This window comes from Mus musculus, chromosome 4 (assembly GCF_000001635.26).
Source record: "Mus musculus strain C57BL/6J chromosome 4, GRCm38.p6 C57BL/6J".
NCBI lineage: Eukaryota > Metazoa > Chordata > Mammalia > Rodentia > Muridae > Mus > Mus musculus.
The window spans coordinates 5,705,597-5,723,347 of record NC_000070.6 but is presented as its reverse complement, the minus strand read 5'-3'; the positions used below and the strand labels follow the sequence as shown (position 1 = coordinate 5,723,347).

Genomic DNA, 17,751 nt, shown 5'->3' with positions numbered 1-17,751 from the left:
TCCTTCCTTCCTTCCTTCCTTCCTCCCTCCCTCCCTCCCTCCCTCCCTCCCTCCCTCCCTCCTTTCCTCCCTTCCTTAACTGTATCAAGGGAAGTAATAAATAATTAAATAATTAAATGATAAATGGTGATGGTGCTGACAGCAAGCCTGACCAACCACAGTTCTTTCACAAGTACTCACTGAAGTTTGGAGTCATTTCCCTACCTCTGTGTATGGAACATTCTTGGTTGTCTACCAATGCAGTGATCTCTATGAAATTATAAACATAAGTGAATCTCACTAATGACATACAGAGTAGACTATAAAACACACATTTCAGAAGTACTTGGGTTTTGTAACGAGAAATTCAACTTCAGAGCTACAATTTAGAAAGAAGAGAAAGAGCAAGCTCACCTAGTAAAGGCAACGTTAGCTGTGAGATGAACCGACCTGTGCTTCTCTCAGCATTAGTCTCCTTCCTCCAGACAGATTCTATAGGGTGAAAAGCTGAGCAAGTCTGCTCATTTTTAATTCCTGGACAACAGGCTGCTCTCCAAAGCCAAGTTCCACCTCAAGGATGCAGTGTAAATCTCTTACTGTCACACATTCCATTCTTTTGATATTTATCTAAAACTTGTCACAAAGAGCTGCTGTATTCCACAGGCACTGCAATTTGCTCAGATATTCCTAAGAATCATCAAGAGAAATGGAAAACAAGTACTGACCAAGAACACGTGACTCTTTTGGAAAAAGAAACCAGCGTGAGGAATGGCTTGACTCATGTATCCCCATGGCTAATGATTCATGAGTGATGCTCAGGCAGGAATGCTGACATCCACAGCAACCTGGAACTACAGGATGGAGAGAAGCTTGCCAGGGAAAGTGGCTGCTGGCGTATTGCAGTGACGGGCGGAGCCCATCACAGTTCTCATAAGGCAGAAATCTAGAAGGAGCTCCCTTGGTCCCTTGGACTGAAGCACAGCTCCCTGCAGGCTGTGGGATGCAGACTAGTAACACTTCTAAGCATTTATCTAGGAAGCATCTAACAGTTTCCACCTTCCTCTTCCTTTAACAGGCGGCTAGCTCAAAATAGGCACTAAAAAGCTGTTTGATTAATTTGTTTCTTGCTTATTTTGTTGAAGACATTAAACAGATACTTTCCAAGAGAAGGAAGCAACTGTCCTTTCTTGGATCTTAACCTCCAACAGATTCCAATATTTGTTTGAACCAGAATAACAATCCATCAGTAGTCTTTCATAAGGCCACTCTGTGAGGGGAAACAAGGTAACGCATTATCTGTACCTCTATGTGTACACAAGTGCTGCACGTCGCACATGCACACACAGGTAAGAAACATTTCTTTTTGAGTTTCAGTCAACTCATCCTTGATTTTGAAAACAAAAAAGCATTTTTTTTCACTAGGTATAAAGGCAGGCTGAGCTGGGGAACAATGCAGGACGAAGTGTTCTGACTCTACCAGAGCTTCCACACTGACAGGGAAACAAATGGCCACTGTGTCATTATTAATGAACAAATGAGCACTAAGGACTCAGTGAACCGCAGTGCAGCACAGGATTCTGAAGGCACCTATGTGGGTGAAGAGGCTGCTCAGTATTGGGGACCATTCTCTGCTGCCTCTGTGATGACAACTTCAGAAGTTGTGAAGGTCGTGAGAGGCTACAGAGGCTGGAAAGTGCAACAGGAAGGGAAACAAAACCAGGCCAAAGTGGGAAAAGAGTGACAGAAGCCCTGAGGAAATCTAGATGATAGCTGGACTTATTCCTGTAGACCTTTCTTGTATCAGTCTCCCATGATCCCGGCCTATTCTCGTTGCTGTTGTTTTGTTGTTGTTATTTTGCTTTCATCAACTTGACACAAGCTAGAGTTAATTGAAAACAGGAAACCACAGAGGAAACAAACAAACAAACAAAACAATGCATCCTTGAGATCAGCCTGTAGGATCCAAGCCTAGGGGCACTTTCTTAATCAGTGATTGATGTGGGAGGGACCAGCCTACTGTAGATGTGGCCACCCCTGGGCAGGTGGTCTTGGGGTGTATGATAAAGCAGGCTGAGGAAGCCATGAGAGAAAGCCAGTAAGCAATTTCCCCAGCTCCTGCTTCTGGTTCTACCTTGGCTTTTCTAAATGGACTGTAGCCCAAGATAAGCAAGGTAAATCAACTCTTTCCTCCTCAAGTTGCTTCTGGACATAGTGTTTTAGCATAGCAATAGGGAGCCTGACTAAGGCCATCCTCCACCATGCACAAGCCATCCTGCACCCCACTCAGGCTTAGGGCAGGAGATAGCACAGTCTCTACTGTTGCCCTCATGAGGACACAAGGATTTCCAGGTACACCCAGTTTCTCCAGTTTCCTCCAATTCTGTTTTGGTTTTATAAACTTGGAGAATGAGGACTATGAGAATTTCCAGACAATCATGTTAGTTTTCTACCCTTGGAAAAATTCTAGGGCTTGCACTCTAAAAAACAATGTGGTTAAAAGCCAGGGTTTTGTTGCAGTATATTTGATCACACTGTGAACTAAGAGATTGTGTTGTTTACTGGAAAACCATTTCTAGTTGTGATGTGGCTCAGTCTTAGCACACACCTTTAATTCCTCTGGCTGGATTCACAATATATACCTTTAATCCCAAGGTAAAGTTACTTTGTAGAAGGAAGCACCCATGTTTGAAACTAATGTCTAATTGAGCGGCAAAGAAAGAAAGTAATGAATCAGAGAAAAATTTGACAGACTAGGATCTGCCCAGTTTTCACAAGAGAAAGGAAAAGGGAAATTACGAGAGAGAGAGAGAGAGAGAGAGAGAGAGAGAGAGAGAGAGAAGAAAGAAAGAAAGAAAGAAAGAAAGAAAGAAAGGAAGGAAGGAAGGAAGGAAGGAAGGAAGGAAGGAAGGAAGGAAGGAAGGAAGAAAGAAAGAAACAAAGAAGGCAGTTTGACTAGGACAGTTATAGAAAGGCAGGTTGCAGAGAGAGAACGAGCCAGAAATAGATAATGACAGAATGAGCCAGAGAATGAGAAGGAATCAGAAGATCAGAACAGATTGCCAAGTTTGAGGCCAAGAAGAGCAACTCAAGAGAAGCCAGATTGAGTCAGTCAGCTTGTTTGAATCAGAGTTCAGAAAGAGCTCGTAAGGTGAGCTTATTCGCAGTACGCCACAGAGGCTGAGAACATTCTAGGCCTAGATAAGATTGTATGAAGGCTATAAGCTTCCAGGTCTAGACCTAGGTTAACAGACTGAGACAGTGAGCCTTAGAGATGACAATTAAATCAGGAGAGTAAAAGATACTTTTACAGGGTTTGACATTAATGTTGGTTTGGAAGGTTCTTGTTATCCTCAGCTAGAGGCTTCCCCAAATGCTTCCAGATGAATATTTTTTTCCACTTTTATTGAAGAAAGGAGATAACAGGCTCAGGGTAGTTATGGATAGAGCTCAGACTTTGGATCCTATTTGTTTCCATATAGTCCCTGTCTAATATATTTATTCTTTAGAAGGAAGAGAAGGGTCTCTTTGAATATGCTGGGCTAGTGCTCCACCTAGAGCTATATACCTAGTCATCATGTTTGTTCCTACACAGCAATAATAAATCCCCATTGGCACAATCTTCAGATATGATTAGACAATCTACCACAGATTCCTAACGATTATACATAATAACCTAGCAACAATGAAGCAATATAATTATAAAAAATTAGTATTTACAGTGTCATCACTGGACACTCACTATCCCTCTATCCTTAAGTCACGGAATGCTTTGGATGTTCACAGCATCTTCACAGGTCCTTGTCTGTCATCACTAACCTCTGTGTGCCATAAAGGATCTTACTGGGCTCCTGCTACAGTGATAATGAAACATTACAGTGGAATTTAAATATTAAAAAAAAAAGGAACAAGTGTCTGAGCATTGTGATGCACACTTGTAATCGTATAGCACTTGGTGGCAGAGGCAGGGGAATTTCACATTTAAGGACATCCTGCACAACACAAAGTTCAAGGCCATTCTCAGACACAGAGAACAAAAAACTCTTAACAAAAAAGCATGCACACATTTTAGCTGGGCTTGCCATGGAAGACCCACATGCCTCAGTTGCTTGAAGACTCCTCTAATTTTAGCCCTGTGCAGTATCAGCACCACTGTCTTTTTAATGCATCTCTGCATGTCTTGCTCACCATTGAGGCACATGAGTCATGAGTTGTGCACACTGCTACTTTAAGACGATAGTTCATGGAAACTTTATGGGCCTGCATACTTACATATTCACATAGGGAGGCTGACCATTTAGATCTTAATCAAAGTACATCTATAATTACAGAACATCATTTGCTATTCATGTGAGAACTTCCCTAGAACTTGAAGGGAATAGGAATCTAAACAATTACTATCTGAAAGGGTCATTTCAAGAATTTGGAAATCAAATGCTAAGTGCTCTAGCAATATTGTATTGCTAGAGTAGTATCATTGCATAGTTTCCTAACAGTGTTTTCTAGTTAATAACTTTGGTAGATTAACTTCTAACGGATAACAAAACTAATTCAAAATGACAAATAACACAATATTGTTAGAAAAAAAAAAGATCTGAATGGAAGTATACAAATGTCTCAGCCCCAGGCCCTCAGCAGAACACAAGAATTTGATGTGTCTTGAAGTTTCGAAGTTCACAAAAGCACACACACACACAAGCAAGCACACACATTTTTCAGGGCAATTGAGAAAAAAATCCTGAAAGGTTTATATTTTTACCCTCAGCTATTCCATGTTTGAAAACTCTGCCTGAAGAAATACTGGACATGTGTTTACCCCACAAAAGGGGTAGCTTTCACAGTATCTTTTGAAATGCCATAGCCATAAAACTCCTGAAATGCTTAATAGTCAGCAACAGTCAATTGACTAAATAAATGATAGAATGTTAACAAAACTAAAGAGAAAGAAAAGAAACAAAGCATGTTCTCCAGAGGTGTCACCAGTCCCGGGTGTGAGAAGCCAGGAAGTCAGGCTGTGCACCAGGACCGAGACTGAACGCAGACACTTTGACAAGTGCATACACACGCATACTGCCTTCTTAGCACACTCATCCTGCTTCCCCCTCCTTACCCCACTTCACCTGGCCTTGCCCCAAACAAGCCCACCTCCCTCTTTCATGTTATTTTGGTTTTTGTCTGGTTTCAGTTTTGTTTACTTTATGACCCACTGAGCTAAACCACAGCCCTGCCATGGGTATGCATGTGCGCCTAGCCCCTGGAGCCTGTGCAACCCATCAGTGGCACACCACTGAGGGTGGTGACTCCCTCTCCCACAGCTCTCAGGCTGCTAACAACTCCCTTTCAGGGAGCAGGGACCCACACCTACCTCATCCACCCAGGACTGAACGATGGAGGACCCAGGCTTGCATAGGCTCTGTGCTGTAAACACATTTGCTGTGAGTGCATTGGGGCAGTGGCCAGGCATCCATGCCATCCTCCCCAGCAGCCAGCTTACATCCTTTCTACCCTCTCTTCCACTAGGATGGCATGGCCACATCATTTTACAGCTACATGTAGCTCTATGACTTTATGTATACATAAAGGTCTTACAAAAATGCTGGGTGTGTAATTTTCATGTCTAGATAGTAGAGATAATGGATGTATCTGAACTGTTTCATTTTATACATTATTATACTACATTAAGCATAAATATTTTATAAAATGGAATCCTCCAATTTAGAATCAAGAAAGTAACAAAATTCTAGAAGGCATCATTAGGCATGACCGAGCCCAGGCATCGGAGCATGAGCTCTAGCACTGCACTAGACTGTCAGTGCCTAGGTGACCAGTTGTGATTAGTAGCAACCGTGCAGCTCCAGGGGGCTGATTCTTGCTGCCTCGTGCCTTGCTGGACTGATCTGGCTCACCACCAGTCTATGCAGTACAGTCTGGCTCCACTAAACAGTTTGTAAAGATGACCTCAGGAACAGGATTTTGATGGGCTCACCATTCCCAACTGTCACTCAAGCAAGTGCGCTGGGAAGAAAGTGCTCCGCTTGGAGCTGTGTGCAAATTTGTTGGTTACCAGAGGCACTAGGGAAAGGGACTGCTGGCGCTAATGCAGTCCTCAGTGCTATGTAAGCCTCAGCTATCTCATCCCTTAGATCTCAAGACACCTCTCTCCTTTTACCCAAAGAGATCCTTATACACTTGGATCACGTAGCCTGAGTTGAGAGTCTCAGAAGAATCTGACAAGTCTAAGGGATGGGGAAAATGGAAAGGAATTGATTTGCGTAAAAAGTTAGAAACATCAGCATGACTCCAGATGGACTGGAACTTGGGTGTCTTTCTGAGGCTTTATGGTTTGTTACTACTATCCTAGGAATTGAAGTAAGACGGGGGAAAGAAAGCCAACGGCAGTCATCCCTGTGCCAGCTTATACTGACTACAATTTTACTTCCACAGTTTTGGAAACCCTGTGAATCATAGCTCAGTGACATTTGAAGATAATAGTTCTCTATGTCTCAAATATCATAAAGATATTTCCATTTATGTGTGTTTTATGGTTAATTTCACTGTTTTTCAGGACATTTTTTTTTTAAGTTCTACAAAGGAAAATAATGAGAAAATGGGATTTCCTTAACAGAAATTTGCCTTCAAGCACATTGAGCTGTATCCCGTCTGCAAGGCTATCTGCATCCAGGTTGCTATTGCTGTGATGAAACACCACAGCCAAACACAACTTGGGAGGGAAGGGTTTATTTTGCTCACAGTTCCATATAACAGCTCATCATCAAAAGCAGTTACAGCACGGCCCACTCAAGTCAGGAACCTGAGGCAGGAGCTGATGCAGAGGCCATGGAGGCAGGAGCTGATGCAGAGGCCATGGAGGCAGGAGCTGATGCAGAGGCCATGGAGGCAGGAGCTGATGCAGAGGCCATGGAGGCAGGAGCTGATGCAGAGGCCATGGAGGGTGCTGCTTACGGGCTTTCTCAGTCTGCTTTCTTATAACACCCAGGGCCATGAGCCTAGGGAGGGCACCACCCACAATGACCTGGGACCATTCCCCCAATCACAAATTAGGAAAATGTCTGACAGGCTTGCCTACAGCCCATCTTATGTAGGCAGTTTCTCAACTGCAGCTCCCTCCTCTCTGATGACTCTAGCTTGTGTCAGGTTGACATAAAACTAGCCAGTACAAAGGCTAAATATGTAATTATCTATAAAGCCCAAAACTGTTTTTTTTTTCAATATAAAATAACCACCTGCAGTTTCGTTTCAGAATGCTATGCTTTTCATGACCTGTATCTGGGTGCGCCATGTGTCCCCTGCTTATACATAATAATACAGGTACATGTCCTGTTCAAAGTTCCTTTCTAGCAAGGAAACAGTTTTCCTGGTCACATAATCCTGTTAAGAGCATTGGCAATAACTATCGTACCCTTTTCATTTCAGGAGTGTTAGTCTTCTACAGCATTCATCACTCAGTAATTTGAACAAGAAAAGTATTGTGTCCTTCAAGAATGATGTAGTTACATAAAAAATAATACTCTCTTGAAAGAAGGAACCAGAGAATAGTTTCTAAATAAAGATATAAATCTGTGTCACGTATTTAAGGATCTTTCTTAGGTGAACAATATACACACTATGGACACAATAAAAGCAGTTCCTTTAGACATTGTTGGGATAGCCTGTGTGTCTCTGGTGAAAATCTTCCTCTGAGCTGTGGGTTGTGGCTGCATACATACGGAGGGCACCATTCTAAACAAAGAGGACCCAGCAGAATAAGCATAAGAGAGAGACAAGTTTATTCCTGTATTACTTTTATCATGTGTGTGTTACTAGCCCTGGAAGTGAATTGCAGGATACTTTATCATTTCTTAGGCTTCTCTTTTATTTTATATTCAAAGTCTGATTGGAAGGGAACTCAAATTTGATTATATACCTCTCAAATGTCTGTTCAGGGTCTCTGTCAGCCAGTGCCCTGTTTAGAGAGCTACCTTAATTCCACTGCAGGCAGATTCCCTCGGAGGGAAACTTTCCATTTCTCTTACACATACAAGAATATGACAGATAGATCTTGGTCCGGGACCCGCCGAACTTAGGAAATTAGTCTGAACAGGTGAGAGGGTGCGCCAGAGAACCTGACAGCCTCTGGAACAGGCAGAAGCACAGAGGGGCTGAGGCAGCACCCTGTGTGGGCCGGGGACAGCCGGCCACCTTCCGGACCGGAGGACAGGTGCCCGCCCGGCTGGGGAGGCGACCTAAGCCACAGCAGCAGCGGTCGCCATCTTGGTCCGGGACCCGCCGAACTTAGGAAATTAGTCTGAACAGGTGAGAGGGTGCGCCAGAGAACCTGACAGCTTCTGGAACAGGCGAAAGCACAGAGGCGCTGAGGCAGCACCCTGTGTGGGCCGGGGACAGCCGGCCACCTTCCGGACCGGAGGACAGGTGCCCACCCGGCTGGGGAGGCGGCCTAAGCCACAGCAGCAGCGGTCGCCATCTTGGTCCGGGACCCGCCGAACTTAGGAAATTAGTCTGAACAGGTGAGAGGGTGCGCCAGAGAACCTGACAGCCTCTGGAACAGGCAGAAGCACAGAGGGGCTGAGGCAGCACCCTGTGTGGGCCGGGGACAGCCAGCCACCGTCCGGACCGGAGGACAGGTGCCCGCCCGGCTGGGGAGGCGGCCTAAGCCACAGCAGCAGCGGTCGCCATCTTGGTCCCGGGACTCCAAGGAACTTAGGAATTTAGTCTGCTTAGGTGAGAGTCTGTACCACCTGGGAACTGCCAAAGCAACACACTGTCTGAGAAAGGTCCTGTTTTGGGCCTTCTTCTTCGGCCAGGAGGAGGTCCAAATACAAGATATCTGCGCACCTTCCCTGTAAGAGAGCTTGCCAGCAGAGAGTGCTCTGAGCACTGAAACTCAGAGGAGAGAATCTGTCTCCCAGGTCTGCTGATAGACGGTAACAGAATCACCAGAAGAACAATCTCTAAACAGAGTCAACTATAACTACTAACTCCAGAGATTACCAGATGGCGAAAGGTAAACGGAGGAATCTTACTAACAGGAACCAAGACCACTCACCATCACCAGAACCCAGCACACCCACTTCGCCCAGTCCAGGGAACCCCAACACACCTGAGAACCTAGACCTAGATTTAAAAGCATATCTCATGATGATGGTAGAGGACATCAAGAAGGACTTTAATAAATCACTTAAAGAAATACAGGAGAACACTGCTAAAGAGTTACAAGTCCTTAAAGAAAAACAGGAAAACACAATCAAACAGGTAGAAGTCCTTACAGAAAAAGAGGAAAAAACATACAAACAGGTGATGGAAATGAACAAAACCATACTAGACCTAAAAAGGGAAGTAGACACAATAAAGAAAACTCAAAGCGAGGCAACACTAGAGATAGAAACCCTAGGAAAGAAATCTGGAACCATAGATTTGAGCATCAGCAACAGAATACAAGAGATGGAAGAGAGAATCTCAGGTGCAGAAGATTCCATAGAGAACATCGGCACAACAATCAAAGAAAATGGAAAATGCAAAAAGATCCTAACTCAAAATATCCAGGAAATCCAGGACACAATAAGAAGACCAAACCTACGGATAATAGGAGTGGATGAGAATGAAGATTTTCAACTCAAAGGTCCAGCAAACATCTTCAACAAAATTATTGAAGAAAACTTCCCAAATCTAAAGAATGAGATGCATATGAACATACAAGAAGCCTACAGAACTCCAAATAGACTGGACCAGAAAAGAAATTCCTCCCGACACATAATAATCAGAACATCAAATGCACTAAATAAAGATAGAATACTAAAAGCAGTAAGGGAAAAAGGTCAAGTAACATATAAAGGCAAGCCTATCAGAATTACACCAGATTTTTCACCAGAGACTATGAAAGCCAGAAGAGCCTGGACAGATGTTATACAGACACTAAGAGAACACAAACTGCAGCCCAGGCTACTATACCCAGCCAAACTCTCAATTATCATAGAGGGAGAAACCAAAGTATTCCACGACAAAACCAAATTCACGCATTATCTCTCCACGAATCCAGCCCTTCAAAGGATAATAACAGAAAAAAACCAATACAAGAACGGGAACAACGCCCTAGAAAAAACAAGAAGGTAAGCCCTCAACAAACCTAAAAGAAGACAGCCACAAGAACAGAATGCCACCTTTAACAACTAAAATAACAGGAAGCAACAATTACTTTTCCTTAATATCTCTTAACATCAATGGTCTCAACTCGCCAATAAAAAGACATAGACTAACAAACTGGCTACACAAACAAGACCCAACATTTTGCTGCTTACAGGAAACTCATCTCAGAGAAAAAGATAGACACTACCTCAGAATGAAAGGCTGGAAAACAATTTTCCAAGCAAATGGTATGAAGAAACAAGCAGGAGTAGCCATCCTAATATCTGATAAGATTGACTTCCAACCCAAAGTCATCAAAAAAGACAAGGAGGGACACTTCATTCTCATCAAAGGTAAAATCCTCCAAGAGGAACTCTCAATTCTGAATATCTATGCTCCAAATACAAGAGCAGCCACATTCACTAAAGAAACTTTAGTAAAGCTCAAAGCACACGTTGCGCCTCACACAATAATAGTGGGAGACTTCAACACACCACTTTCACCAATGGACAGATCATGGAAACAGAAACTAAACAGGGACACACTGAAACTAACAGAAGTGATGAAACAAATGGATCTGACAGATATCTACAGAACATTTTATCCTAAAACAAAAGGATATACCTTCTTCTCAGCACCTCATGGTACCTTCTCCAAAATTGACCACATAATAGGTCACAAATCAGGCCTCAACAGATTCAAAAATATTGAAATTGTCCCATGTATCCTATCAGATCACCATGCACTAAGGCTGATCTTCAATAACAAAATAAATAACAGAAAGCCAACATTCACATGGAAACTGAACAACACTCTTCTCAATGATACCTTGGTCAAGGAAGGAATAAAGAAAGAAATTAAAGACTTTTTAGAGTTTAATGAAAATGAAGCCACAACGTACCCAAACCTTTGGGACACAATGAAAGCATTTCTAAGAGGGAAACTCATAGCTATGAGTGCCTTCAAGAAAAAACGGGAGAGAGCACATACTAGCAGCTTGACAACACATCTAAAAGCTCTAGAAAAAAAGGAAGCAAATTCACCCAAGAGGAGTAGACGGCAGGAAATAATCAAACTCAGGGGTGAAATCAACCAAGTGGAAACAAGAAGAACTATTCAAAGAATTAACCAAACGAGGAGTTGGTTCTTTGAGAAAATCAACAAGATAGATAAACCCTTAGCTAGACTCACTAAAGGGCACAGGGACAAAATCCTAATTAACAAAATCAGAAATGAAAAGGGAGACATAACAACAGATCCTGAAGAAATCCAAAACACAATCAGATCCTTCTACAAAAGGCTATACTCAACAAAACTGGAAAACCTGGACGAAATGGACAAATTTCTGGACAGATACCAGGTACCAAAGTTGAATCAGGATCAAGTTGACCTTCTAAACAGTCCCATATCCCCTAAAGAAATAGAAGCAGTTATTAATAGTCTCCCAGCCAAAAAAAGCCCAGGACCAGACGGGTTTAGTGCAGAGTTCTATCAGACCTTCAAAGAAGATCTAACTCCAGTTCTGCACAAACTTTTTCACAAGATAGAAGTAGAAGGTATTCTACCCAACTCATTTTATGAAGCCACTATTACTCTGATACCTAAACCACAGAAAGATCCAACAAAGATAGATAACTTCAGACCAATTTCTCTTATGAACATCGATGCAAAAATTCTTAATAAAATTCTCGCTAACCGAATCCAAGAACACATTAAAGCAATCATCCATCCTGACCAAGTAGGTTTTATTCCAGGGATGCAGGGATGGTTTAATATACGAAAATCCATCAATGTAATCCATTATATAAACAAACTCAAAGACAAAAACCACATGATCATCTCGTTAGATGCAGAAAAAGCATTTGACAAGATCCAACACCCATTCATGATAAAAGTTCTGGAAAGATCAGGAATTCAAGGCCAATACCTAAACATGATAAAAGCAATCTACAGCAAACCAGTAGCCAACATCAAAGTAAATGGAGAGAAGCTGGAAGCAATCCCACTAAAATCAGGGACTAGACAAGGCTGCCCACTTTCTCCCTACCTTTTCAACATAGTACTTGAAGTATTAGCCAGAGCAATTCGACAACAAAAGGAGATCAAGGGGATACAAATTGGAAAAGAGGAAGTTAAAATATCACTTTTTGCAGATGATATGATAGTATATATAAGTGACCCTAAAAATTCCAACAGAGAACTCCTAAACCTGATAAACAGCTTCGGTGAAGTAGCTGGATATAAAATTAACTCAAACAAGTCAATGGCCTTTCTCTACACAAAGAATAAACAGGCTGAGAAAGAAATTAGGGAAACAACACCCTTCTCAATAGCCACAAATAATATAAAATATCTCGGCGTGACTCTAACGAAGGAAGTGAAAGATCTGTATGATAAAAACTTCAAGTCCCTGAAGAAAGAAATTAAAGAAGATCTCAGAAGATGGAAAGATCTCCCATGCTCATGGATTGGCAGGACCAACATTGTAAAAATGGCTATCTTGCCAAAAGCAATCTACAGATTCAATGCAATCCCCATTAAAATTCCAACTCAATTCTTCAACGAATTAGAAGGAGCAATTTGCAAATTCATCTGGAATAACAAAAAACCGAGGATAGCAAAAACTCTTCTCAAGGATAAAAGAACCTCTGGTGGAATCACCATGCCTGACCTAAAGCTTTACTACAGAGCAATTGTGATAAAAACTGCATGGTACTGGTATAGAGACAGACAAGTGGACCAATGGAATAGAATTGAAGACCCAGAAATGAACCCACACACCTATGGTCACTTGATCTTCGACAAGGGAGCCAAAACCATCCAGTGGAAGAAAGACAACATTTTCAACAATTGGTGCTGGCACAACTGGTTGTTATCATGTAGAAGAATGCGAATCGATCCATACTTATCTCCTTGTACTAAGGTCAAATCTAAGTGGATCAAGGAACTTCACATAAAACCAGAGACACTGAAACTTATAGAGGAGAAAGTGGGGAAAAGCCTTGAAGATATGGGCACAGGGGAAAAATTCCTGAACAGAACAGCAATGGCTTGTGCTGTAAGATCGAGAATTGACAAATGGGACCTAATGAAACTCCAAAGTTTCTGCAAGGCAAAAGACACTGTCTATAAGACAAAAAGACCACCAACAGACTGGGAAAGGATCTTTACCTATCCTAAATCAGATAGGGGACTAATATCCAACATATATAAAGAACTCAAGAAGGTGGACCTCAGAAAATCAAATAACCCCCTTAAAAAATGGGGCTCAGAACTGAACAAAGAATTCTCACCTGAGGAATACCGAATGGCAGAGAAGCACCTGAAAAAATGTTCAACATCCTTAATCATCAGGGAAATGCAAATCAAAACAACCCTGAGATTCCACCTCACACCAGTGAGAATGGCTAAGATCAAAAATTCAGGTGACAGCAGATGCTGGCGAGGATGTGGAGAAAGAGGAACACTCCTCCATTGTTGGTGGGATTGCAGGCTTGTACAACCACTCTGGAAATCAGTCTGGCGGTTCCTCAGAAAATTGGACATAGTACTACCGGAGGATCCAGCAATACCTCTCCTGGGCATATATCCAGAAGAAGCCCCAACTGGTAAGAAGGACACATGCTCCACTATGTTCATAGCAGCCTTATTTATAATAGCCAGAAACTGGAAAGAACCCAGATGCCCCTCAACAGAGGAATGGATACAGAAAATGTGGTACATCTACACAATGGAGTACTACTCAGCTATTAAAAAGAATGAATTTATGAAATTCCTAGCCAAATGGATGGACCTGGAGAGCATCATCCTGAGTGAGGTAACACAATCACAAAGGAACTCACACAATATGTACTCACTGATAAGTGGATACTAGCCCAAAACCTAGGATACCCACGATATAAGATACAATTTCCTAAACACATGAAACTCAAGAAAAATGAAGACTGAAGTGTGGACACTATGCCCCTCCTTAGAAGTGGGAACAAAACACCCATGGAAGGAGTTACAGAAACAAAGTATGGAGCTGAGATGAAAGGATGGACCATGTAGAGACTGCCATATCCAGGGATCCACCCCATAATCAGCTTCCAAATGCTGACACCATTGCATACACTAGCAAGATTTTACTGAAAGGACCCAGATGTAGCTGTCTCTTGTGAGACTATGCCGGGGCCTAGCAAACACAGAAGTGGATGCTCACAGTCAGCTAATGGATGGATCACAGGGCTCCCAATGGAGGAGCTAGAGAAAGTACCCAAGGAGCTAAAGGGATCTTCAACCCTATAGGTGGAACAACATTATGAACTAACCAGTACCCCTGAGCTCTTGACTCTAGCTGCATATGTATCAAAAGATGGCCTAGTCGGCCATCACTGGAAAGAGAGGCCCATTGGACACGCAGACTTTGTGTGCCCCGGTACAGGGGAACGCCAGGGCCAAAGGGGGGGAGTGGGTGGGTAGGGGAGTGGGGGTGGGTGGGTAAGGGGGACTTTTGGTATAGCATTGGAAATGTAAATGAGCTAAATACCTAATAAAAAAAAATGAAAAAAAAAAAAAAAAAAAAAAAAAAAAGAATATGACAGATAGGTTTTTATCCGAAAAATATGGCTTAAGCCCACAAAAGTGGCTCTGTACTAATCACATAGAAGCTTCAAATTAATGTCCAAGAATCATTCTTTAACAAGCAAGAGCAGAGAAGTGACCTAGGGTCCCCAGGGCAGAGTCCAGAACTATCTGTGATGTACCCTTATGATATTCCACATGCCATAGACAAGAGATGTTTTGTGGCTTTGACCATCTTCCCCATGATGAATAAGGAGGAACTTCAAATTTATTTCTATTTTACCAACAGAAGCCATGTGATGCAAGTCCTGTACATAAAAGGTACCTTGTGTCCCCTATACTGAGGGCATTAGGCTAAGGATTAACTTTGTGCTAGCTTTTAGTTTCTGTAACAAATATTGGAAATAAATCAACTTAGTAGATGAAGATGAATTTAGTGTACAGGTTTGGGCTTTCAGTTCATGAGTAGTTCTATGGATTGGGTCTTATGATGTGCATGACACAGTGACAGGGTACAGAGTACTGGAGGTCTATTCTCCTTGGAGAAGAGGAAGAGATGAGATCCTAGTCTTTTTTTTTCCCCAGCATGCAACGAGAGGATTACGATCCCCCACTGCACCTCTTTCAGGATTTGTTACTGTCTAGTAGCATTAAGGTAAGAACTAAATCTCAACAGAAGTATCTTATGGGAGCAATGCAGTTCTAAACAGGAATATGAGTTCATCTCATTGTATCTGCGGTGGTCTGACCATCAGTCAATTCTGACTGCACCAAGCAAGGTAAGATTCTTCATTGCCTTGCTCCTCCAGCAGAGTGGCATGGCCTGACTCCTGAGAATGAATGTTCCAGCTCTTCTGCTGGGATGCCTGACACCACAGAGCCAGGGCCTCCCATGGGCCTCCTTTCTCGGACAGGAGCTACAGAGAAACAGGGAGGGAAGATCCTTTGATTTGCTTGTCATTTTCTTAAAATGCCCTCATTTTCAGTAGCTGTTACACATAATGTCTCCTTGTTCTTCTTGCAAAATCATCTATGCTCTCCCAAAATATGCTGTACACTCTGTACCTTTTGGGAAAATGTATTTTACAGGAAAAAAAAATCTCCATTGGTAACCTAGAAAAAGTAACTGTTGACAATACTGGTTGGTTTCAGCACTGCTAAATTAGCTAGAATTTTGGTAAATGTATCTACTATATCTTCCTCTTTGATTTCCTAGTGTGGGCGATTCCTTAGTCTATGTTCACTCATGCCTTTGCACACGAATCCTTTCTGTGTGACTATCTAACCCACATCACAGTGAGATGAAATGCACTGCACCGAATTTTTCATATCTGAACAAACTGAAGTCATCCAACTGTAGAATGTATACTCTACCTGCTAAACTCAGTGTCAGAATCATGCATTAATGATGGGTGCCTTGTGGCAGTGTGAGCCACTAGGAGCAGCTCAGATGGGTGGTATAAATATTCACAGAGATAAGAAAGGATCTTCCTACCGGAGGAGAACAACTGAACTGCCCCCATGCAGTCATCTCAACACTGTAATTTTAAGAAGGAAAGACAAGTGTCTGGAAGTGAAACAGCACATGTACAATTGATTCTGACAGATACATTCAGAAAATTCAAAAGCATTTCAATACACAGTAAGGAAACAATTGGATACCCATTTAAAGAAACAGTAAACTGAGACCCCTGCTTCACCAGAAACAGCCACTTGAGATAGACCCGACCTGGGAATTACTCAACACACATGAAAACACAAAGACTCATTCAGCAACATTTACAGTAGCGTTCTTCAAAATGCTTAAGAGAAAACCATCAGACAGTATTAATAGGAGCAGAGATACACAAATGGTGGAAAGTGCACACAGTGGGAAACTACTTTCAACAGGGTATGACTAGGTATCAGATATGAAAGATGATGCTCAAAGACGTTATACTGAATGAAAGGAACTATCCCAGAGATTACTTGCTGTACGGTTTCATTTATTGCATTTAAAACTAGATCCAACTGACTTATGCTGTCAGAAAAGAGAAATCACTGTTTCTTGTCCAACTGTAAAGGAGTAAAAGAGAAAAATTTGCTGAGATGTTGCAAATGTCTATTCTGTAGCAGTTTCCTCCAAGAGTAAACCATTCATCTGGGGGGGGGGGGAGCTCCTTAAGACAGAATACTTACACCAAGGTAAAACAAAAAGCAGGTGAAATAATGCAACCTGAGAGGGAGCTCATTAAGCTCAGAAGTAAACACCAGCTTCAGGAAGTTCCTGAAACAGACCAGAGAAACAAGGCTTCTCTCTACACAAGCTTGTACTGTTATACAAGGACAACTGAAGGATACTCTCAGATCTCTGAGCTACTGCAAAGAAGCAGAGGCCAGTCAAGGTGGCTGGAAGAGGCTAAAACCAACTGTGTCTACCTGGAAAGGACACTCTCCAACCTGTTAAGTTGACTGCAGGTTGTACAATGTGCTCCAGATTTCCATTTTTTTGTGAGCTGTCACCCATACTAGGATGGCTTTGGTAGCTTAGCTGTCTTTGAATCATTTCTGTTCCTTTTAAGTAACCTCTCACCCATATTCCTGTAACTAACCCTACTATAAGTCACTAGCTCACCAAGTTGAACTTGGTGGTACCGCTACTCATGTCTGTCATCAGTTCCCTATTTGGAGTAAGCAGATATTTTCCTGTAGGCATAGTGTCAAGGAACAACATCCTATGTCTCTATGAGGGTGAATGTATTTGTCAGAATTTACAAACTGCGCACCTATAGTAAATGCACTGAAGCAAACTGGTACGTAGTAAGTTTTAAGACTTCCCCCCTACACATACACACCTGCCAAAAAAATTCTCCAAAATAAAACACTGACCTCATTTCTTCTTAACCTAAAATCAGAGTCATACTACTTCAAAGTTTCAAGAAAGAAGAACCTGGAGCTGGGCTCCGGTAGGTGAGGAAATTGTTGTTTTTACTTTTTTAAAAAATTAATTTATTTTTTACACTCCATAATCTATTCTCCACACACACACACCATCTACTGTTCGACCATTCCACATTCCATACCTCTTCCTCA

The 17,751-nt window shown here is 42.2% G+C and overlaps 1 protein-coding gene across 3 annotated transcripts in view; it reads right to left on the bottom strand.

Moving 5' to 3' along the window:
• Fam110b (family with sequence similarity 110, member B) overlaps nucleotides 1-17,751 on the bottom strand; it is a 157,093-nt gene that overhangs the window by 77,754 nt on the left and 61,588 nt on the right. The window lies entirely within an intron of this gene.